Consider the following 25,185-nt stretch of genomic DNA (forward strand, 5'->3'; position numbering starts at 1 on the left):
TGAATATGCCCCCATAACTGTGTTTAGAAAGCAATCCTAGATGCAGTTTCCATAGAAATCTTTTGAGGTACTCAAAATACTTCAATGTCTTTTTTTTTTTTTTTTAAAGATGAGAGAGATGTAAATGTCCCGAGATAGCACTGGGTCTACATTGGTAAGACAATACATCAAATATAGAATGTCTCTCATTCAGAACCCCTTGCCAGAATAATAGGTCTGCTGGACCTGGCCCTCATAGAGGCCTGAATAACCAGTTTTGAAATGAACACCCCATGTAGCATTCATTATTAATAAGTGATCTCAGGCTCCTCATGCCTAAGATTCCTCAGGCATTTTTGTAGAGTACATATGCCCAATGGTAACTAGTGCTGCACTAGACAACATAAAGTGTAGACTGTTTAGGAAGGAGGCTAACGTGTTTGTGAGGATGCCTCTGTGTCTTTGCACTGACAGCCTGTAAAAGCTGTCCAAATGTAGCTGTCCACTTTGACGATTATAAACAGCTTGGCTGTAATTTAACTGACAGGTTTTAAAACACACTTGTTTAAAACGTAGAATGCCTTCCTGTTTATTAAATCAATTGGGCTGGCTGGTGAGATGGCTCAGTGGATAAAAGTGCTTGTCACCAAGACTGAGAGCCAGAGTTTGACCTCAGGGCCCATGTGGTGGAAGAAGAAAACTGACTTCTGCAAGTTGTCCTCTGACCTCCACACACCCCACAATAATAACTATGACTTTAAAAATTATGGGGCTGTACAGTTATTGTGATTCAGCTGGTCCAGTATCAAGATCCATCTTTTGACAAATAAATTCAAACACATCTGATAGTGTTCCCATACCCAGGTGCTTGCCACCTGAATGGAGACAGTGTTGGCAGGAAGGAAATCAATGTTTTTCAAGGGCTGACATCTGAGCAGATGGGACTGTTACCTCAGCATCTCCCCTCGGGCACTCAGTGGTACAGAGGACTTTTATAGACGGAAAGGCTGAGCATGGGGCCAAGACCAGGGAGGCCCCACGCTGGGCAGTTTCATTATACAGGGTGAGGTCCTGTCATCCAGGACCTGTGGCTTCCTTTTCCCCCCCTTTCTCTCAAGATTGCCCTTGACTTCCTCATGCTAGTGACAACCATATTACTTCTTTCTGAGTTAAAGAGTGGAGCAGTGGGATGTAGCTTACTGATAGACTGTTTGCATGGCACGGATGCAGCTCTGGATGTAATCTCTGATGGTGATGAAAAGTACCAGAAACAGAGCATCAGCGGGAAGGTCATTCCTCATGTTAACTACAGCACACAACTAAAGGATGAGGAGGGACGTTACACATTCTGATGTGTTCTAAAGGTCACCTGTTGCTCTGGGTTCTGTAAGTGTGAAGGAAGATGAGTTGGTAGTTGCCATCTTAGTCATGTAGATGTGGCTTCTCTTTAGGGTTACGAATGCCAGTCAAAGGGAGAGAAAGAAAGACCTGACTTTGCAAAGGACAACCTGAAAGGCAGCAGCCAGCTACACATTGAACAAGAGGCTCACCCTCCATGTTGGGCTGCATTTGGGTCTGCAAGAGGGAGAGCACAGAGCAGGGCAGGCATGCTTCCTCATCCTAGCTCCTCTTTTCCTCTTTCTTGACTTCCTCCTAGCCCTGTCTCTTCTTGTTGGATTACTTGCTGATGGTATAAGTTGAAAGATGATCCTTGCCCTCAAAGACCAGGAAGAGGATCACAAATGTTATCAACACAATCATCACATTCTTTTATTCGAGTGTCATCCTGATAGAAGCTCACCCGGGCATCCAATTGATCTTAGCTCCACCCTAGGTCCTAGGACACTCAAGTCTTCTCCTCAATAAATGTTTATGGAGTATCTGCTCCACACTACAGGTTCATAGATAAGAACTTAGCTCTGTCCTTTGCTTCAGCCTTAGGTTACGTAGCATCCATCAGTGTTATAAGGTTGACTGGCCTTTTGACTGGTGGCCAAGTGCAGACCTTCTCTCTACTGCTGATACTTGGAACAGCTTTTCTTCCTTTTCTTGGTGTTGTGTGCTCTACCAAGGCCTTCAGATCTCAGTTCTGAAGTCTCCTTGTGAGTGAGACATCTCTGGTCTAAGGTTTCCTTCAACACACACACACACACACACACACACACACACACACACACACACACATTTCATTAACCCCTTTCCCTGTTACTCTTTTTGTTGTCTCACTGTGTTGTGGAATATCTATTTGTTTGATTAGAACGGGAGCTCTGTGACTACAGGAACTTAGATGTGTGGTCCCCCACCCCATATCCTAACACTCCTGGAACATAGTGCAAATTTAATGACTATTGGATGCCATTTGAATTCGTTAGTATCTAGATCCTGTGTGTGCAAGTGCATCTGTATGAACAGAGGCCAGAGGTTAACCTCAAGTGTTATTCCTCAGGTACCATCCACCCTGGTTTACAAAACAGTGCCTCTTTATTGGCTGATGGAAGCTAGTCTGGCTACCCAGCTAGCCCCAGTGATCTGCTTATCTCCCCCTCCCTAGTGCTAGGATTACAACAGTTTAGAAGTGCACAGCAATGCACTGGCCTTTCTATGTGGGTTTTGGGGCATGAAACACAGGTCCTTATGTCTATGAGCACAGTGAGCACTTTACCAAGGAAGTATCTCCCTAGACCTAGTATTTGTATCTTTATCTTGTCTCCAGATCTGTACACCTGTCTCTTAACCCTGGCTCTCCAGACCTCGTGCTCACCTGCTTCTCTCTCACACACACATGCGCAGTGGCTTCTCTGGCAGGATATGAGCTTGTGTTTCTAAACTCAGATTGGTCCTAGCTGCCTTGCTCCTGGCCGTCTCACAGATGAATTCCTTACGTGTTCTGCCTGTTCTCCCCCTGACTTAGACCATAGCTACCTGTCCAGATTCTGGCCTCCAGTGTGCCTTAGGAACTGTCCCATTGCAGCCCGCCTCAGTTAATTAACCTTCTCTGTGTGACAGCTTTACAAGACTGGACAGAAGGCAGAATACCCATGATGCTCTGTGAAGCAGAAATGAAGAACGACAGAGGTGCTTCCCTTCCACCTGCCGAATCCTTGCATTTCCCACTCCAAAGAGTTGGATAGAAAGCAACTCGGGGGGAGGTCGAAACATTTTAGAATAATTACTGAATCCTGAAATTACTTTCTTAAAAGCAATCTTGAGAGGCACTCATGCATAATAATATTTCGGGCTGAGCTCTTCTGGTAAAATGTTGGGGTGTTATGAATCACCTTTTTATTCCAAGGCCCTGACCAACATCTCAGTTGTTATTACCTTGCTATGCTTCTCATTATTTTTTCCCCCACAGCGCACAACGTGGCTCAGTGAATTAAGATGCCTGGTCCTAGATTGATGACCTGAGTTCAGTCTTCTGGGAACAAAGACAACTGACTCTTGAAAATGCAAATTGTCCTCTATACCTGTGTTGTAACAGGTGTGTGTTCCCCCCCCCCCAAATAAAATATAACTAAAAGTTGTTTTCCAAGTCGGTTATAGTGTCTCATATCTGTAATTCCAGCACGTGGGAAAGTAAGGCAGGAGGAGTGTCAGGAAAGGGTTGTCTGTGCTGCATGGTAAATTCCAGTTCAGCCTAGGCTTCATGTAGAAGACCCTGTCTCCAAACACCTTTTTTTTTTCTTTTCTTCCTCTCCTTTCCCTTCCTTCCTTTCTTATTTGTTTGTTTTTTTCAAGGCAGAGTTTCTCTGTGTATTCCTGGCTATCCTAGAACTAGCTCTGTAGACAAGGCTGGCCTTTAGCTCATAGAGATCTACCTGCCTCTGTAGGCTGGGATTAAAAGCCTGTGCCACTGCCACCACCACCACCACCACCACCAGGCTAGATTGTTTTTTTCTTTTTCTACAATTACAACTACAAAGTTGAAGTTGAAGATGTTTCTGTAAAGTGACATCTAAGACATGGATGCAGCGCCTCTGTGGGGTACTGTAGAAGTTACAGCAGGAACAATGGGGCAACACTCAACCTGGTGACGGGAGGCAGCCATGCTCTCTTACTGGGATCCCAGAGACTGCAGGAACCTCACAAGCTTTATCAGTCTCCTGGGTGCAGAATTTTCCCAATGTGCTTAAGAGCCTGCTTGGAGCACCATTCACAAGTTGTACATGTGGGGCAAAGCAAGACCATCAGCCCTGATTCATTAGGTCAAACCAATAGAACCATCGTGGTTCTTTGGGCTTCCTGTACAAGAACAGTTCTCAACCTGTGGGTCGAAAAGGCTCACCTAAGACATCAGAAAATACAGATATTTATGTTCTGATTTTTAAAAATATTTATTTATTTATTTTTGAGATAGGGTTTCTCTGTGTAGCCTTGGCTGCAGTAGACTTGTTTTCTAGACTGGGCTGACCTTGAACTCACATGATCCTCCCCGAGTGCTGACATTAAAGGTGTGCGCTACCACACCCAACTTATATAATGATTCTTTTAAAAAATATTTTTATTTAGTTTTATTTCATGTGCATTGGTATGTAGGTGTCAGATCCATTGGAACTGGTGTTACAGACAGTTATGACCAGCCATGTGGGTGCTGGGGATTGAACCCAGGTCCTTTGGAAGAGCAGCCAGTGCTCTCAACCACTGAGCCACTTCTCCAGTCCCTGAAATTCTGATTCTTAATACTAGCAAAATTACAACTATGAAGTAACATCAAAAATAATTTTATGGTTGGGTTCACCATAACACGAGGAGTTGTATTAATGTTTCGCGGTATTAGGAAGGCTGAGACCCACTGCTGTCCAGGAAGGAGCAGGGGATCCACCAATGTAGCAAGTACCCGCAGCCTAGGAGGGGTCATCTGCTCTGTGCATCACAGAGGGATCTTTCAGCTGGATGGTGGAGATGGAGACACACTACTCTGCTCAGGTTTTTTTGTTTGTTTTGTTTTGTTTCTTCGTGGAGTGGATCTCAAAAAGCGCCAGATGTCAGACATGGTTTTCTAGACTGGCAGGGATACCTTCCTCCCCCATCTCCCTAGAATATATTAAGCTAAAAAGCAGGAGACCTTATCTTTAGATTTCCCTGGGGTTACATGACATTAAAAGCTTTAGTTTTGTTTGGGGGTGCTGGGGATAAGCCCTTGCCCTCATGCACTTTAGACAAGCAAGTACCTTACCACTGAGCCCGAAATCGGGTGTTAAGCTGTGTAATAGGGGAACCCGGTAGTCTCTCTAGGCTTCTTTATAGCCCTTGCACCTGCTCCTTCCTGCTCCCGCCCCCCTCCCCCGCCCCGTTCTGTGTGCTTCCTTGTCCCAGTGGGCCTCTTTGGGTGCATATCCCATTGCCCGTAGACAGGTTCCTGCCCTGGTTGGGCTAATGAACTTTCAGGGGAAGCGAAGAAGAACCCGTGGGGAAAGGCAACAGTCTAGACTCCTCCCCCCTTTTCCTTGGTTCTGAATCCTGAGCCACAGCTGGGTCACCACCTTGGCTAGCCGCTCTAGCCAGTGGTGCTCAGCCACTAGGTCACACCTGATCCCGCTCAGGTCGTTTCCGCACGCAGAAAGCAAGACGTCCAAGTGGTCGCTGCTCTACAGTGGGTTGAGGGCGCGTCCTTGCTTCCTCTCCTACACACCAGGAGGTTGGCGACTGGGGACTGATAGACAGACAGACGGACGTGCCGGCCAAGCTGCCGGGTGGGGTACAGGAGGGGGTGGAGCCGCCGGGGAGGGGCGGTCCGCGGAGGGGAGCTCAGCCTCCCGCCCCTTTCAGTGCTTGGGTCTCTGGGGGTGACACAAAAAGCTCCGGCTCTGTGTCCAGCGCCAGGTAGTGTCGGGTCCCAGACACGGAGGGCGGTGGGGCAGGTGGAGGGCGCCGCCCCAAGCAAAAGAAGGAACAAGCTGGGAGCTGGGCTGCGGGAGGCGCTGCCGACACTCTGCTCAAGCTGCCCCGCAACCTAGGGCGGGAGGAGCGGGCGGCATCCCGCAGTCAGAGAGCGTCCGGCAGAGCGCGGTGGGCAGCACGCGGACCCCCGGGATGCTGCCGATGCTGCTGCAGCCGCCGGCGGCGTAGCAAAGCTGAGCCAGCTGCCAAGAGAGGTCAGTGAGTTTCGGTTTGTTTTCCTCCTCTGTCCCCTCCCTGGTCCCGGGTGCAGAGGAGGCGCGCGGGGATGCCTATGCCTAGGAGAAAGCAAAAAGGGCAACGGTAGCCTGGGATACATTTGGGGGTTACCTCTTAGAGTATGATCGGGGTGGCCTATTTGGGTAAAGGAGTGTGGAGCTCGAGTGGCGTCCCCAAGGAGGTGGTCCCTGGAGTTCGGTTTCTCTTGGGCATTGCTTGAGTTGAGAGCGCGATGGGGCCATGGCAGCTGCCTCTGGGTCCGCTGACTCCTGGGATGCCCCCTGGAGCTCTGGTCCGGGGAGCTCGCCTCATGCACGCGCTGCACGCGCCCTTGAGGCACGCGCATGTCCCTGCTATGCCCCTCAGCATTTTCAAGCCCTGGGTCGTCCTCTCCAGTCCTGTCTTGCCTTCCTACTTCTCGATTCCTTGCTAGAAGTTGCCCCCAAGCCATTCTTGGAAAAAGGGGACCGAGTGGAGGGCCAGATTCCGGGGGTCTTTTGTGAGGACCCACGGGCCTGGGGCGCTTGATCCTGGAAGGACAGCGGCAGGACAATGCTAGCTAGACTTGTGGGGCGCTACTCGGATAGCGTTGGTCCGGGATCCCGCCTACCATAGGGGTGTGGTGGTGGGGAGCTCTGCACAGATTTGGAAACAGTAGGGTAATTGACAAAACAGTGACAGTGACTTCATGAGGTGGTGGCTGGAGCAAGGAAAGGATGCTCTCAGATGTGGCTCTGGTGTGTGTGTCTGGGTGGGTGACTACACGCCCCACATTGGCAGCTGTGTGGGTTTAACTAGTATATTTTGCTAGCGTGTCTTTGCCCTAAAATGATGCTATTTTCTATCCTGACTCTTGTCTTTCTGAGGGATTACTGTTGCTAGTGGCTGCTTTACCGCGGGAGAACTTGGGGGTGGAGGAGTCTGCAGAGGAGCCAGGAGGTGGTTATTTATCTGGGAGAGCCTTAAGGACCACTCCTTGCCTTTCCAGCCATCCACCCCACATTCTTACCCTCCCAGGACACCCACTCCTGTCCCAGTGGCCCTGGAGGGTGCTTGGATTTCTGTCTGTGCCACCCGTATCTAACCCTTACTGCATGTATTTCACTGCAGGCTGAACAAAGCTGGGTCTCAATCGCGCTTCCTGCTTGTCAGCCTCTTGCCTCCCAAATGCATATTGGTTCCACTTGATGTCATCACGCAGAAGGGGGTGAAAGGGACACGTGACAGATTCAGGTAACCACAATGATCTGGGTAATTGCCTGGGTGTCTCTGGGTCATTTGGGCCCACAGTGCTGACACAGGGTTGCCTGGGTGTTTCTGCTTCCACAGCATTTCCATTTGTGAGGGAGTGGGGGCTGCCGAAGCAAACAAACACAATCTGTCCTACCTTAGGGACTTCATTTGAATGTCTTGTTCCACCAACATCGCAAATGACTTCATTCTTTCCTTTGGAGAGGTCGCTGGGAGCAGCTTATATTGGAGATGTATTTGTTCCACTGGGTGGTGTGAATTTTGATGCTATACACAGGCAATTGTACTAGAATGTGGGCTGGGATATAAGACGGTCTTTTGTCTACAGTAGGGATGACATTTAATGAAATTATGTGTGGGAAGGCTGTTGATTGTAAAGCTGATGAGGAAATTGACCAGTGCTCAGTTAGGGCATTGGGTGAGCACAGAGGCCGTCTTAAGAAGGTAGAATTGTTTCTCTCCCATCCTTTCATTGTAATAGTACCTGTCATATCACCAACAGGGCGGGCTGGTGCTAAATTGCTGGGAGGTAGCAAGAGGTTTGTTGGGAAGGAACAGAAAGAACAGAGAAAAGATAGAGCTTTAGTTAAGTTTCCATTCATATAGACACGAACTATTAGACTCTCCTTCTGCATTTTACCTTTAGGTTTTGGTTCCTTTCCAAAAACTCTGGCCTGTTCATTTCTTTCCAAGGATAATTCTGTTGGGATCAGCCTAACCAGATTGGAGATTAACTTGACAGAGTGCATGGAAGCCTCACCTTCAAATGTACCAGGACACACAACTCAACATTGGCATGCTCTCTTAGAAGCCAGAGTCCTGGGTATCCCACACAGGGTTAGATCCAGCTTTTCCTTATAGGAAGTCAGGTTGCTGAGGGCACTAGGTCCTGGGAGTTCTATTTGTTTGTTTATTTGTTTATTTATATTTATTATAATGGTCTTGGGACTTTCTTTGCACTATAATAGCATCAAATACCATAGTGGATGCTCTTTACAGTTTTTTTTTTTTTTTTTAAACCCAAATCCCTTTCAAAAGAAAGTTTAAAAAAACTTGAGATATTTGTCATCCTGGTTTTGCTTTGAAAGGTGACTTTAAAACTAGGAGTGACACCAGTGTTAATCCTTCTACTGAAAGCTTGGGAAATCATTAGAAGTGAGGCAGTCATTTTGTTCTAGCTAGAGCAAAGGCCACTGCTTTGGTGAGACAAGATTATTAAAGTGGTGGTAGGATGAAGGTATTTTGACAGGTGATTTTCTGTCAGCAGTAATTCAGGGTGTGTCCTGGGTTACAGCAAGAAGAAAAACCACATGATGGAATAACAGAGAATATAATAATGCAATAGAATCAAGGGTGTGGCTTTTTTAATAGGAAAAAAAAGCCCTCACAAACAATTTTCCACATAGGAAAACAACTGCCTGCACATGTAATTGCATGTCCAAGAACAAAGATAGCCACAGTGTAGTGTGAGGTTTTATTGTGATTTTTAACCGTGTGCTGTGATAACTCATGAGAAGCCTCTTTTTCCTGGGGGTATGCAGAAGTGCGTTTAGCTCTAGGTTGGCATAGCTGGCCTCTGGGTCCCATGCTTTTCTCAGACCTCACTTGCCCACTCAGCAGACATTCTTGGGCACTTAATAGATATGGGCTCTGTGAGAGGAGCCGAAGGGTGAGTGATAGGTAGACACACAGCCATGAATCACCCCAGAGCGTTTATAGGGAGACAGAAAAAAGCAGGCCTAATTGGAAGTGACAGAGATAAGGGGAGAGGGAGCAGGCCTGGACCTCTGAGGAAGCTCCTGCAGCCTCTGCCTGATTGTCTTTTTCTTTTCTGACTTTGGACTCCTCTCTTGGTTTCTCCTTGACTGCTGAGGCTACCCCAGTGTACGGAGGCTATTCTGTTTTCACTTCTTCTTGATTATCCTACCTGTACCGTCTTTGAAGGAGATGGTCAGCGTTCTGCTGTGCATCAAGCTTGAAACCAGGTCTTTGTTTCTATATCTCCTGCTTTAGAAAGCAAATGGGGACAGGCAGACCTTTGTAGGGTTCTTTTCAATCATTTTTAAGTATGTTGCAGATTTTGCTGCAGCATGGAACACTCCACACATATCTATGCCCAAGAGTTTTCTTTCCTGGGTTTGGGGAGTAGCTTGCCGTTGCTCAGCCCGGAAATGATAGAGGCTTGATCCAGCTTGGTCCTATAGGATCCCTGCACTTGGGAAAGGAAATGACTCTCCTATCACTGAATCAAGCCCATAACCCTGCCCAGAAGCTTGTTATATCCTCCCAGACCCGCTCTAGGACCTTTTAGGCCACAAGTCAGTAGTGCATACAAGTGGAAAGAACTGGAAAAGCTGAGCTCTACTGGTGACAAAGGTTTGTTGTGCCAGGGGGCCTGGCTCAAGGCAGAGAAGGCATTTGCTGGCCGCCATGAGCAGTTATTGAATAAATTATTGATAAATATCTTAAAGACTCTGGTCTGCGGACTGGAGAGATGGTTCAGTGGGTAAAGTGTGCTCTGTGCAAGCCTGAGGGCCTGCCTTTGCATTCCCAGGACCCAGGTAAAGCTGAGTGTGGGAGCACACATCTGTAATCCCAGTGTTCTAAGAACAAATGAAAAGGAGACAGGAAGAGCTCTGGGGGTTTATGTGCCAGGTAGCCTGCTGTATGCATCGAAGAACGACAAAGAAATGTTCTGTCAAGCAAGGTAGAAGGCGATGCCTAACACCCAGCTCCTCTGGTGCCACGTGTGCAATATGGTGCATATATATTTGCACATATGCACACACAGGAAGGTGAATTTATATCATGTGCATCATGAACACACACATTAAAAATATTGTTCTTCTCCAAATTGTTATTTACTAAAGAGCTAGTATATTTACTCATATGATTACATGCTAATTATCAAAGAAATATTGAGCAAATTTTCTTTATGACTACTTGCTAGTTTACTCGGCAGTGATAGGCCTGTAGGAATCTCCAAGGCAGATACTGGCAAGTCACATGCTCAACATTATGTAACACATAAGTGTCCTTTGCAGACTTTTTCTCCCTTACCATCTGCTTCTTATCTTAGACTTCCTGGTTTTGTTCAGAACAGCCCAGGATAGAAGAGGAGTGGCAGGTGGGCCTGGAGTCACCCAGAAGGTGACCTGCTATAGCAAAGTGCTCAGGAAAACAGAGCAGATGAGAACAGGCAGGGGTGGGCTTAGCATAACTTCTGTTGTTTTGATATTTAGAAAAAGCAGTTTGACCAAGAGGCTTTTTCAAGTCAATGGATTTACAGGACACCCAGAGTGTTCTAGAACACCCATGTTTCTATTAACTGCCACGTTGCCTATGAGGGTGGTAAGTTTTTAATCCTTCCCTGCCATGCTTTCCATACAGAAAAGCTGGGTGCTGTGGACCAGATCTTACCAAGGGAGTGGGCAACCTTGGCTGCTGCCAAAGAGAAATTGCTTTGGGCACTTAAACATCATGGCCCACTTCGAGATAACGATGCACACAGATTAGAGTTCTTAAGATTTGATATTTACTTGCATACAATTTAACGGAATAGAATTGCTTTTGTCACCATGAAGTCATTTTCAAAGACAGCTCTTGTGCACAGAAGCAACACAGTAAACCGACTTAGCTTCTGAAGTCTCAGTAGCTTGGGCTAATGATGTGGAGGCCACCTGTTCAGCCCTGCTTCACTTGAGTGCAAAGCTGGGAGGTGTGAGCCTAGGAGAAGATGGAGAGTGAATTGTTGAGGAGGCAGCTCCAGGGCTAGGCCAAGGGCAAACACAGTCTTGGTGAGCAAGCCCTATGCAACCCAACTTGAAGGACATTTGGGGAGCTTTCAAATATGTTTCTGTATTCTATGTGACCGTTGTGATGCCTTTATGAAGTCAGTTGTTCAGGTGAAGGACACTTGTGGCAGAAATGAATGCTTCCTTGTACTTCCTGTCACAAAGTCACGAAGGAGGGAGAAGAAGGTATTGGTGTTCTGCCCCCTCTGGTGGCTCTTTTGTTGTGCTGTGGGACCCAGCCGTCAGCTGCCATGCCTTACATACACTTCAGGATTTTCTGTCTCTGATTATAGGTGTTATCACCAGATTTAAAGAAAACCATATTCATATGATGAGCACTTCATGGCTTTGGACACCCATGATGTCCTGCTAGATACTTCTAGCTACTGAGGCATCCACAGTGGCTCTTTCTGCAGTTACAGAGGGCTGCTTGTGAGCAGCTGACAGTGGAGGGGCTGAATCTGAAGACACCTTCCAGACTGCTTGGATTCCTGGTTTGTGCATAAATAAAACTCAGTGCAGTTAGCTGGCATGATGAAACCCGTACTGACCTCACCCAGCCTTCCAGACCACATGCAGAGAGAGGGTAGGACCCAGCAGGCCTTGGTGGGGAAGCAGCTGAAACTCAGTCTAAAGGCCCCAGGCCCATTCCTGAGTGTGGGTAATCACATTGACTGACTCCTTACTGCGGGTCTGCTGATGAGATCTGGGTAACAGCTTTGCTAGGCCTGGTCACAGGGAGAACTTCACGAGTAGCATTCCGTCCTGCGGCCTGACATGGTAACTGTCTCTTCTTGGTAGCAATCCCCATATCTCCCAACAGGGAACACTTATGCCTTGGCCTTGGCCTCAGCCTCATGACTTTGCTACCCCTACTGTCATGTAGAACAAGAGGACATTTTAATGGCCACTTACTCCCTTGATACTTTTGGGGTGGTTCCATTTTCCTTGTAGGAAGGAGCTTATATTCCTCTTTTCTCCTTTCGTTTCCTTTGGCTTGACCCCCAAATTCCTTTCCAGTCTTCATTTTTGCTTACGTGTGTGTACATGCGCACATTTTTGCATGTGCACTTGTATTGGAAGCCAGAGGACAGCTTATGTTATTCTATTTCAGGCACAACCCATATCATTTTTTTTTCAGATGGGGTCTCTCACTGGCCTAGGGTTCTCCAAGTAGGCTGGCTGTGAAGGGTGTCCAGCAAGTTCCAGGTCTCTGCCTTCCTGACCTTGGGATTATACGTGTGTGCCACCATGCCAGATGCCTGGCCTTCCTGCATCAGTTCTGGGAATCAAGCTCAGGTTCTCATACTTAAGTGGCAAATATTTTACCAATTGTGCTATCTCCCAACCATCTAATCTTGACTTTAAAACTCTACATTATCTGGGGTGGCTAGTCTGTAGTTTCCCCAAAGGCTTTTGGTTGTCTTTTTCTTAGTTCTTGTGCATTGTGTGGCCTCAACATTCTTCCTTTTCCCTCTTTCCATCCTATTGCTAAAGTCTCACCTCAGATGTCTACTCAACATTTAACTGGGTCACTTTATCCCATAGTGATCCTTCATTATCCCCAAAGTTCTCTGGAAAAATAGCATCTGCTCTCTCAGTTCATTCAATCTCTTCGTTCATTCAGATTCATTTGTTCACGTATTGATCCATTCATTTATTTTACAAAGAGCACTTAAGATGAAAGTATCTTTCTATTTAATTACTATATCCTAAAACTGTATCCAAACTAATTAGTATAAAGGGAGGTGCTTTAAAAAGATGTCCCAGGACAGCCTTTTCTGTTAAGCCCCATCTCCCCAGAGACCTAGTGCATGAGTTCCTAAAGCCATTTCCCTCCTGGGTCCTACCCAACAGTGAGAGAGGGTAGCTGAAGTACACTTCCCTCTGAGGGCCACTGATATCTACAGCATCTCTTCCTTCAAAAGCTCCTTCAACACGTGGACTGCAGGAGCCTGACTCCACTTGGTTTTAGCCACTGTGTTTACGCACAGGGTGTGATCAGTAAATACCTAATTGTTGGTGAGTCTTTGACAACATAGGCCGGGAAGGCAGGGCTGATTTTGTTAGCTCCTTTGCTTAGGAATCTACATTTTGGAATGTTCTTTATTCTTGCTGTTACTGTTTTGTTTTGTTTTAAAGAAAAGACTCTTTAATGAAGATAATGCAAGTAGGCCATTAATAAGTACACAAATATACACTAGAAATGTAAAGCTAATGAGTTGTTTCAGAAAGAGCCCTCAACAGTGGCTGGTGCTGAGCTAGACCAGGCTGTTGTCCAAGGCTAGGTCCACAGTAGGCACTTAGTGAAGACTTGTTGGAATCAGTCAGGTCTTTTAAAAACACTCTATAGAAAGAAGGTACAGAGCCTCTTAAACCTGAGGTCCTGGTCAGGATGCCTTTGCTAATCACACTGTCAGTGTTGAGCCAGTCCTCACTGGGTCCCTGGTAATTTGAAGGGTTTGTATCTACATGTACTCTGCTGTCTTGGTGCAATGACATCTGGAGTATATTTAGGTAGGAGTCTGTGTTCTTTGCTTTTTCTTCTTAGGAAATCACACAATCCCGAAAGACAATTGAATTGCCTTGTCTTTTGTTTGAAGCTCGGATTTTTCTGGAACTCGCCCAATGTTATAAACATGACAGAAATGTAGGCTGCTCTGGAGATGTTATGTGCACAAGACCTTGTGCTTCCTTCCCAAGGATTCCAGAGGGACATTGTGACACATCTTCTGTAGCACCTGGGGGTAGGGAGATGAGCAGAACTGCCTCCATGCTCTAGTATTTCTTGGGAGGAAACTGCTAAGACGTTTAGTCCCACAGTTTCTCCTAGTATTTATCTGATGCCTCAGATGATAACCTCTGTGTTATCCTGTTACCCTGGGAAGAATAGTTGTTCATCCAAGGCTACTATGTCATTGCAAGCAGAGTCTGCATCAGATTGCCAGCCACTGTAATTAGTGTGTTGGTTCTCTTTTTTAGGCCTCATGCATGCTGCATGGGAGGTAGATATTAGGTATGGAGGTCATTTTTTTTCCTATGGAACCACCAAGACACCAGGTTCACTGTGTATTAGAAAGCTTGGTTTCTTTGTTCACTTTTACCTCACCAAAGTAAAAGGCAAAATAGCTTGCCCATGCAAGGGGAATCTTGGGTGAACACAATGCATTTACTGAATAGTCTTTCTAAGTGCAAAATTGTCAATGCTAGTTTAGTTGGTAGTTTCCTTTTCTTTCAACGGTAAAGCCAGGTCTATTAAAATTAACTGCTCATCCGCCCTTAGGTTTTCTAACAAAATAATAACCAAGATATTTGAGAATTACATCTTAAAGCAGTCACATTGCCTTACAGGGTGTTTGTTAATTTGGCATTGAAAATGTCTTCACTAAGAAGGGAAAAAAAACCACCCATGTTGGGTTGCAGATCCTATTTCACCCAGTGTGGAGCCTGCCCTATAAGGGTTCCAAACTTCTCTCTCTATTGTGTCTCATAGAATGCAATATTCTTTCATGGCCATATCTAGTGAGCAATGGGAATTGAAAAGGAGATGCCGTCTAGCCAATGTAGATAGAATCCCTTGAAAATTAGGAGGGCGGCACTGATCAGTTTCAAGGTATAAGCTTGAGTTAGCCAGGGCTGCTTGCCTCGCCTTTTCTTTGCTTTCCATATGGAGTGACACCACGAAGTTCTCTTACTTGAAGGTCAGTGTGGTTTGATCTAGACCCCAATCTTGCAAAGGGGTTGCCTGCTTGCCATCCTGGGAAGTGGTTGTCCTGTGACCTATCCAGGCCTCTTGCCTCATTTATTTTCCTCTTGAGATTCTGATTTGTAAAGAAACAAATTTCTTCCCTTGATGAGGCTTTTCATATTAGGTAACGGGCGGTGTTCGATATAACCTGTAGGTCTTAATAGTCAAATAGACTTTGCCTTTCGAAGTTCATCAGAGAAAGGTAGAAAGGTAATGATTAGAGGGAGGAAAATTGAGAGAAGCCAAGATGGGGGTAAAGATATTCATAGAAATATAGTATTTTTTTTTTAAAGTTTAGTTTTACTTGCAAAGTCGGAAACACCTGCTGTTTATGTGGCGATTTTGGCTTCATATTACAAGTATCTTGCTCAAAGCACAGTAAGGTTGCTCACTAATAGTGTCCACCAAATGATGTGGTAGGCAATCAGATATTTTTCTTTCCACACATGTGGAGTAATAAAACTCATTTCATAAGATCTGATAGATGACAGGGGCGGCAGCTGCAGTGTAAATGTGATAGCTGGTGTGTGTTCCGCTCTCCAACTTGAGTTTACAGTGCTCGAAGCTCTGTTTGTCTGCGAGGCTTGAATTCGGAGAAGGCAAATGCCTTGGCCCAGGATACATGGCAGGCTCATGTGCAAGTACCCTGTGATCCTGGGTGGTGTTGTTATATGTGTCCTGTTTTGTGTGTGCAGCATGTACATGTATGCGTATGTGAGCATGTGTGTGGGCACCAGAGGGCAATCTCAGGTGTTGCTCTTCAGATGCCATCTATCTTTGTTTTTTGGTTGTTGTGAGTTTTGTTTTGTTTTGAGACACTGAAAGTCACCAAGTAGACTAGGTGGCTGGTTAGCAAGCCCCCAGGGACTCTCCTATCTCTAGTCCCCAGCACTGTGCTTTCAAGTGTACATCACTGTCCCTGGATTCTCAAGGCCCATTCTGAGATTCCTTTCTGACTCTCGTTGCTCTCGAGGAAAACACTTTCTTTCCTGAGCTCTCTGCACAGCTCTCACCTATCTCCTTAGCCACACCAATGGGAGCCATTGCTCAAAACTGAGACCAGGGATTGGAAAGGGAAATTCGGAAAAAGATACCACCCAGTTTAGTAAAAGAATCAGAGGTCCACGTGAGTTTCTGGGGGATAATTGTGTATGGTTTGGATTTTCTATTTGCCTGAATTACTCTGCTGTTGGCAAGAAAGCCATCTGTGGAAAATTGGTGTTAATTTCTTTCAGGAGATTGGCAGTGAGCTCCACTATTACTTGAGCATTGACTGTGCGGGGATGTTCCTGTGAAGTCTAGTGATGTGACCTGTTTCTAGAAGGGCCACTTTCTGAAAGTCAGTGCTTGTCATTGTGTAAGAGTCATTCAGGTGCCGGAGCCTGCACCTTTCTTGAACGCAGTAACCAAACCCCACATGTGAGCAGAAAAGCATTTTGCAACTCTTTTCCTGCTGTTGCCCCTCATACCTAGAATCAGAATGTCTTGTCCTTCGACATCTGTGTTCCCTGATTCGTGCAGTTCCCTTGGAAGCTGAGGAGAGCTGTAGGATGTGCCTCCTGGAAGTGTCAGCCCCATCTCACCCATCTGTAGGCCTCCTCCCAACTCGCACAGGCAGAATCAGCTTCCTTCCATTTGGAGCTCTGCATCAGGTTGTCAGACCTGCTCCACTATGCATTCTGAGACTGTTAGGGCCTTGGCTTTGGAGGGAGTTCAGGTGGAGGACCAAGAAGATGAAGGAGCACTGCTGATGTGGATTTGCTGGGATTGACTGGTGGGAAGTGATGATGGACCTGGGCGTGGACACTTGTGTGATGCAGGAGACACTGTGGGGATGCCGTTGTGAGCTCAGCATTTCAATGGTGGAAACACCCACCTGTGCTGTGGGATGTTTAGTAATGTCCATGGATTCTACTTACTAGGTGCCATTGTGAGACAATCAGAGAAATCTCTAGACATTAGCAGATAAAATTATCCCCAGTTGAGAAGCTCCATATCAGACCCCCTTTTGCATCTATGACAAGCATTGCTTGTCATTATGAGATTAATATAGCTATGAGACAAAGCTTAGAGGGGGGAACACCTTTTTTTTTTTTTTACAACCATCTTTCTTCTGACCCATTGGTCAGTTGTTGGGGGTCAAGGGAGATTTCTGAGTCCCTAATATATGATGGATGAGAGATAGAAGAAGCTTAGGTGCCCAGGTGTCTGTGTGGAAAAGAACCCCTAATATTCAGCTGCTTAGAATGCAACACAGAAAAGAGATAAATCATCCTTGCATGAGGTCACTAAGATTGGGGTACTTGCCTTCAGACACCCTGATGCACCTTCCCTGAACCTTCAGATGAGGGACCTCCCTGATGCATCTGGGCCAACATTTCAGGCATGAGGGATGGCCTTCAGCCATCACGGGAGAAAGGTCAGAGTTTTTGTGTGTTTATTTTATGTACTATTGGACTTCTTACTATAATTCTTATAATTTCTGTATTCTTTCTAAAATTAAGATGATAAAATGAGTTTATTATTCCTATCAATGTAATCATTTGAGAATATCAAGTACTGAGCTGTATGGGTTTCATGTAAAAAGAAAGAAAACATCAAATTTACTAGCTGTTTTGCTCTTGCCCTGGGTATATGAGTCTGTAGTTTGAGGCCAAGTTGAGACACTTGTGGCAGTGTGTGTTTAGTGTATCTTAACATTCTGGGGGGAGGGGAGTGACAGATGTTGACAGCTGCAGTTACAGCTGTAACCACACCATTAATAAATGGATCACTGTGTAATATGAGCATCTTTGAAGCAGACTCTTCTATGCTCAGTCCAGCTAAACAATGCGGATTAAAAATCCGGGCTCAGAGTCTGCTTACCAGCGTAAACTCAGTGCTGGATTTCTTTTGGAACAATTATCTGTGCTTGTGTTTTTGTAGAATTGTTGTCCAAAATATGTAAGTCAAATGGTTTCCTTGGGCTCCCATCTGGATGAAAACAATGGAACGGTTTGTAGGAGACAATGGATATTTGTGTACTAGACTTTCGGTTGCTGAACTGTTTGTGACTTGGAGCCTCATGTGACTGCTCTGTAGATTGGATCGGGATCCAGTCCATTCTACAGAGAACCACTACAGTGAGTGTCACCTCCCCTGTCTGTCACAATCTTTGGCAGGCTACAGAGCACAATCAGGCTTGATAACAAAACAGTGGAGTCTCTTTCTAGTAACAGTGTTGTTAGACATCCGGCCTCCCAAATGCCTATATTTATCCATTAAAAACATTTCCACATCAGTAAAGTAAAAATAGCTAACCTTGATGGTACCAGTTACATGTGATAGTCTGTATTTTGTATGCATTTAAACCTCATGAGAGTCCTAGGAAGTTGTGTTAGGACCTCTGATGAAGAAAGTCAGGCATAGAGGTTAAATGTCTCTCTATGGTCACAAAGCTGGTATTCAAACTCAAAGGCAATGGCTTTAGAGTTGTAGCTACATGGTCCTGTTGCAGAATGCTGCCTCAGCCTTCTCTGTCCAGGGATCTGTAACTCCGTCTCTTTAACTAATACCTGAGTGTGGAGATTGAGATAGTCTTGGTGTTGCTGCTTCCTTTGTGTGTGAGCTCAGATAGTTTCCCAACTTGGCTGATATTTTTTGGGTCACATATTCCATAACATTTCATGTCAGAAGGTCCTAAGTTAGCAAGGTGATTTGACTGTTTTTATTGCAGGCAGTTATCTTGCAGGAATAAGAATGTGAGCACACAGGACGCAAATGTCATGTGGTGGTGGATGAAGTGATGACAGAGTTTGGGGTGAGATGGGGGGATGACTTATTGCCAGAGGATTTGGGGAGGCTTTGTGAAAAAAAAGATCTGATGTCCTTTGGAGAGTAGGTCGTAATTCTGATGATGTATGGGTGGGTGGGGAAGGCATTTCTGGGGCAGTAGCAAATTCAGCAGCAGTAGGGAGGTAGGAGAGGTCGCTTCTTATCCTCTGGACAGCAAATGGGCTGCATGGGTGGAACATGGAGGGTGCAGTAGAGACACATAAAAAAGGAGGAAGACAGTGAGAACACAGCCTCAATAGTTATTTGGCAAGAAGACATGTTTTGCATCAGGAGGAAGAAGTGTGCATTCCAAATGGAAGGACAAAGATGAGAGGAGCCTTGAGGCCCACAGAAGTATAGTGAAGGCCTGAGCTCAAGGGAGGCCGGTAAGAGTGGGAAGGATGAATGCACGCCCTGGGTCCTCAGAGGTGAAATTCATAGACTTTTAGAGCATGGTCCAATGGGACAAAGCAGGTGAAAGGATTTTTTTTTTTTTTTTTTTTTTTTTTTTTGGTCAGAGTTACTGAATGGTTGATGGTGACAAATTTCAGTTAAGGACCAGATTTAGAGGAATCAGTGTTGACCTTGGAAACAGCATTGAATAAAGAGGTCAGCTGGACCTGGGGGAGCCCATCTCCGAATGGCCACATGACTATGGCTGGACCACATTGCCAAAGTGAGGACTCCCTGGGACGTTGTCCTTAGAAGGACACAGGTCACAAGCTGACAGGAACAAAGGAAGCAATGTGTTTGTTTTTCTTTGTTTTTTTGTTTTTTGTTTTTTTTTCAAGAAGAGACTATTTGCAGGCACGGAAGTGAATGGTGTTATGTTGATATTCTAGGACAGCTTAGTTTATATTTATTGCTACCAAGTTGATTATGATTTCTCCCGGATTTAAAATACTTAAAATATTTTCTGGATTGTGCATAAAAGTAGATCCTGTAGAAGCCTGCCTGGCGCCTAGGGAATCTAGTGGAAGGTCCCCTCACCACACAAACTGATGAACTTTCTAGTCCCTGGACAATGCCCAAGCTGTTGGCTCCTAAGTAGCCCTTTGCCCTTTACTCCTCTGCCCTATGCAAATCCTAACTCTTCTTTCAGTTATCCCTTCAGAGGCTACCTCTAAATTCCTGTTGAGGTTCAGCTGGCTCCACCATCCAGCAGGCTTTAGTGTTGCCCTGTGCATACCCAGCTGCTGACAGCAGTGACAGATGTAGGTTCTTTGAATGCTGTGCCTGGCTGATACATCTCCACACTCCTTTACTATTAAAAGCATGGAATACTGAATTTCTACCTAGTTTCAAATCTCCTCAAGGACTGTAGTAATCCCATGGTTTTGTTTGTTTGTTTGTCATGGTCCTCCACACTGCTTTGGATATGATATGTGCCATGGTGCTAGTTGATGGCTGTATCACCAAGAAAATCTTTTATCTTTTACAGCATGTTAGCTGATATGTGGTCAGAAGTGTAATGTGTTGGTTATTACTACTGGCTTAGTTAAATGTGTTTACTACTTAGGATACATTGATGTGTAGACCCCCTCTCCAGTATGTGTGTGTATGTGTGTGTGTGTGTGTGTGTGTGTGTGTGTCTACTATAAAAAATTAAACACAAGGCTTTAAGTATGCTAAGTTGGTCCTCTGTCAGTGAATTGCTCCATTAAAACTAACCTTTGTATAATCAAACCTTACTGTGTAGAATGTAAAAGGAGCAAATGATGGTCTGAGGAGACAGGTCAGTCAGTAAAGTGCTTGCTATGTGAGCATAAAGACTGAAATCTCATCCCCAACATCCATGCAAAAAGATAGGTGAAGCGGCATACATTCATAGTCACAGCATGGGAAGGTAGAGATTAGTAGATCCCTAGGGCTCATGAGCTTGCCAGCCTAGCTGAATCTGTGCATTCCCAACCAAGACAAACCCTGTCTCAAAACCAAGGTGGATGGAGTTCTGAGAACTGACACCTGAGGTTGATCTCTAACCTTCCCAAACGTGTCCATGCATGTGTACCTGCGCGCGCGCGCACACACACACACACACACACACACACACACACACACACACATACACACACACACGCACACACACACAAACACAGTGCGAATGGCAGTGGTAGTCCAAACCAGGTTTTAAATGAGGAGACTGTAAGCTTTGAACAAAAATTTAAACAGCAAGTGACTTTGGTATTTCTACTTTTAGAAGTTAAAAATTAACTAACAGGTACTAAATCCCAAGCATTTTATGAAGTCCTCTAAGTATTTTCCACTTGAATTGTCATAGTAGTGTATAAATAAGTTATATATTTTTAAATATTTTCATGAGTTCTTTGAGAATTTCATACAATGCCTTTTGATCAAAGTTCAGCCCCTACCCCAACTCCTCCCCGTCTTCCCTTCTAGGTCCACTCAACTTTAAATTTTCTTCTTTATTTTTTCTCTGTCAAGTCTAGTTTTTGTTTTCCAGCTCTTGGGAGTGGGCCTTGCCCTGGAACATGGTCGAGCTACCAGGCAACTAAAGAATACTGACTTTCAGTATGGAGAGTGTGTACCTAGTCTTCCTGTATCTTGATATGTCATGTTTGGTTGACATCCTTGGAAGGCCTGCTCCTTTCTCAAGGGAAAGAGAGGAGGAGAGGGTCTGCGGGTGAGGGGAGGTTGGAGAGAGGGACTGGGAAGATAAGAGGAAGTGGAAACTTCAGTTGGGATATAATACATGAGAGAATAAATAAGAAAGAAAAAATGTGAAACACAAAACAAAACAAGGAAAAGAAATGAAGCAAGCAAGCTGACTTTCCCTGCCCGGAAGCTATCAAATGCTGATGGCTCCTCAGCTAGTGGAGGGATTTCATGGCCACCTCCCTATCTGTGCACTCCCATTCTGGGATTCTTTCTAGCTTGAACTTGCACAGATCTTGTGCAACAAACTTCCCTGTTGTGTGCTTATCCTTGGTGTTATTGACCACCTCTGGCTCTTACAATCTTTCCTCCCCTCCTCTGTGAAGATCCTTGAGCCTTGTGAGGTGGAGCACATTCATTCCACTTAGGGCTGAGCACTCCATAGTCACTTATTCCATGAACTCTGACCAGTCAAAGGTCTGTTTGTTAACTACTGTCTTCTGAGAGGAACAAGTAGAAAGCACAGCAATTGCTCCAATTGTTCTAGAAAATGAGAAAAAAGTTACAAGGATGGAAGGCCTGGACCATATCAGGAATAGCGCCAATAGGTTATTGCTTCTTATGACACCATGGTCTTCACAGAAGTGGGGTTAGGCTAGTTGCTATGCAAACATGAGAATTTGAGTGTGTAATCTAGCACCACCTAAAATATTGGATGTGGTGGCATGCAGTTGTAATTTCAGAACCAGGAAGAAAGAGACAAGTGGGGCCTGGGGGCCTGTTGGGCAGGCAACACATCTAGTCAGTTAGTGACATCCATGGTTCAGTGATAAACTCCATCTCAAAAAAAAAGAGGTAGAATCCAGAGGAAGATATCTATGCTGACCTTGTTCCAGCCACCCTTTGATCTAGTAATAATAGCCTTGTAATTAATTATCTTACTGTGGCTATTTTGTTTCTACACCAGAAATTCATCTGGAAATTATAGTGCAACAAATAGCTGCTAGAGTCATGATGGCAGTAATTACATCAATGACATAATTGTGAAAGTAGCAAATGATGAGGTTATTTAGAAGGAAGTCTGCTTCAGTAGACTAGCGAATACCTTCTGAATGCAGGGCAAGCCAGAAAGGAAAGAGGCTCAATTACAGATTTGTGGGATATGAAGATGCGTGTGTTTTATGAGTGTTTCAGAGAAAAAAATTAGATTGGGCAGGCTTAATTCAGAGTTCTTTTTTAAAAAAATCTTTTATTAGACATTACTGAGGTCCTTAGCTCTGATACTGAGTTTTGTTCAAATACTGTTGGTCTCCAGAGTCTTCGTTGGCCCCAATGTGCCTTTAGCCATCAGCTCTGCTGCTTTTCTAGACTCAGAACTCATTCTGTGATCTTCTTCACAAAAAGACTAACTCTCGCTGTGAACAGGTTAAGAAGTCAGGTTATCTATACCTCCTAAGCACACTGTTGCCATTTACAATCGTTGAGAAAGCCTGAGACAGGAAGGACTAGCTTGGTAGATAGAGTACTCTGCAGCCCCAAGGTGAACTTTGAATTGTTTTTCAGGGAACGAGACATTCTGTTTGTGATTCAGGAATACAACCTGGCCATTTGATGGCTCCAGGTCATATGCCATCGACTAAAGCTCTGCCTTGCAGGCTGCTGGGGAACACTGTGGATTTTGTCATTATAGCCTCAGTCTTTGGCCTGGGTAGATGGCTCAATTGGTAAAGTGTTTAGTGAACAAGAAAAAGGACTTTGGTTTGATCCCTAGAACCCAGGTAAAAGATCTGGGCATGGGGACATGCCATTGTAATGTAAACACTGCAGGGAGGTGGGGGATGGGGTGGAGGTGGAGGGCGGAGGCAGGGGGACAAGCGGGCCTCATTAGCCCCCCCCCCCCCGAGCCTGACCAAAACTTCAAGCTCCAAATCCCACTGAGAGACGCTTTCTCAAAGCACTACATACGTAGCACCTGAGGCTGACCTCTGACCTCCACATACATGCATACTTTAGTGCACACATGTACACAATTCACATTCATTGTGTTATAGAAAACATAACATGGACTTTGGTCTTGATAGGTTGGGTGCCTTCTCTGCTTCTCATCAACCCTGTGGTCCTGACAAGCTACTCAGCCTTGATGAGGCTGGCAGGACCCATCTGGGAGCTCGAGGGGAGGCTAGCACTGATAACACCGGTGTGGAGTATTTTCAAGGTGTCTGGGCTCTATGATTTAGTTCTCAGAGCGATAGTCCAAGGAATGAGGTGGGGACATGTCCGGAGAAATGTAACAAATGGCAAGCACCTGTTCCCATCACAGCTTCTTTTCAATTTTCTGCCCATGGTCCCTGTGCTGAAATAATGATCCCCCATGTGAAGGGTGACCCTCCCTTCTGTGACGTTGTTACAGCTCTCTGGGTGGGTTTGGTATACTGTGACATCGGTAAAGATGGCAGGTGTGGCATGAGAAGCCAGAGGAGTCTCAGAAGGAAACAGGAACACCAAAAGAAGGCCAGAGCCAAGCCACTGGGTGTCCCTGCCCTGTCCCCCTTGGCAGTTTTGCTGGGGCTATAGATAGATTCTTTTTGTTGAGCTTGAAGTGAGGTCTGTAACGTGTGGTAGAAAAATGGGCCTTGGACTCCATTTCTTTCTTGGTTAACTTTAAAAGAGGGCCCCTTCCTTATATCTTACACCCAGAGAGGAAAAAGTGGCTTGAAGCAAAAAATCTAAAGAGGGCAGCATTTGGACTGCAATGGGTTTCACTGAATTAAAGGGATTTGAAGTTTGTTTTCAAGGTAGAAACATTTGGGTGGGGAAGGGACAAGTTTGGTTTCCCATTCCATAGTTTTTTTTCTGGGTAGGAAGAAAGCTAGAGCAAGCCTGAGCTTAGAATTGAGTGAATAAATGAACAAATAAGGAAATAAATAAAGAAACGAGGGAGATAAGACATGAATGTCTCTTGCTGTGCCTGTTTATAGTGACGATGGTAAAACTCTATCTTGGGATGCCATGGGCAGTAAACCTGCTTCCCTTTCAAGTGAGGGACACATCACAGTCACAGCAGAATCTGGCCACCAAAACTTCCATGCCACACACCCATGGCAGGACCTTTGTCACCCTAAGAGCAGAATATTGGTGACAAATGTGGATGCAGCAAAATAACACTTCTATACTTTCAAGTGATTTCTTTCCAAGATAGAGTGGTGTTCGGAAGACATGGATACCTTCGTAGGCGTCATAACATCCATGGTGGTAAGTTGGTGGACTTGCTCAACTTTTCCTCCATGGTTTGAGTTCATTGAATGGACCTAGCCTTAGTCAGAAAAACAGTGGAAGGACTTGAGAGATTACTTAGTATCAGAGCACTGGCTGCCCTCACAGACGACTGGAGCTCCCAGCTCTTGCATGGCAACATGGCAACTGCCAGTAATGAGGAGATCCAGTACCCTCTTCTGGTCTCTGCAGATACTGTGACCATGTGCTAAACATGCGGACAAGCAGGCACACACACACACACACACACACACACACACACACACACACACACACAAATTACCCATATGAATGTAAATAAAATAAAAAAGAAAAATACGAGCACTTTCAGTCAATTCTAATTGTCGTAGTCTCTCGTGGTATTCTGTCCAAAGCTCACTGACCTGTGAACTCTCGCTTTGTTTTCATGTGGTTGTACAAAGCTAATGGATGCACACAAGCGGAGATATTTGCGGCTTAGTGGCTTGTCTGGGCTCTTGAAGATGATGCTTTCTGATGTGCAGGGGAATGTGTGCACCTATGGGTGAGTGTGAACGAGCGAGGGTGTGCACCTGAGAGCTTCCATATCTCCCACTGAAGCTGTGAGCATAAAGT

General features: G+C 45.4%; 1 protein-coding gene across 1 annotated transcript in view; it reads left to right on the forward strand.

Moving 5' to 3' along the window:
* Positions 1 to 5,699: 5,699 nt before the first annotated feature.
* Rnf152 (ring finger protein 152) overlaps positions 5,700 to 25,185 on the forward strand; it is a 67,345-nt gene continuing 47,859 nt past the window's right edge. The window contains exons 1-2 of the mRNA XM_051147227.1: positions 5,700 to 6,074; positions 7,207 to 7,329. The gene's annotated coding sequence lies outside the window, so the exon portion shown is untranslated. The remainder of the gene's footprint in view (positions 6,075 to 7,206; positions 7,330 to 25,185) is intronic.

This window comes from Acomys russatus, chromosome 6 (assembly GCF_903995435.1).
Source record: "Acomys russatus chromosome 6, mAcoRus1.1, whole genome shotgun sequence".
Classification (NCBI taxonomy): domain Eukaryota; kingdom Metazoa; phylum Chordata; class Mammalia; order Rodentia; family Muridae; genus Acomys; species Acomys russatus.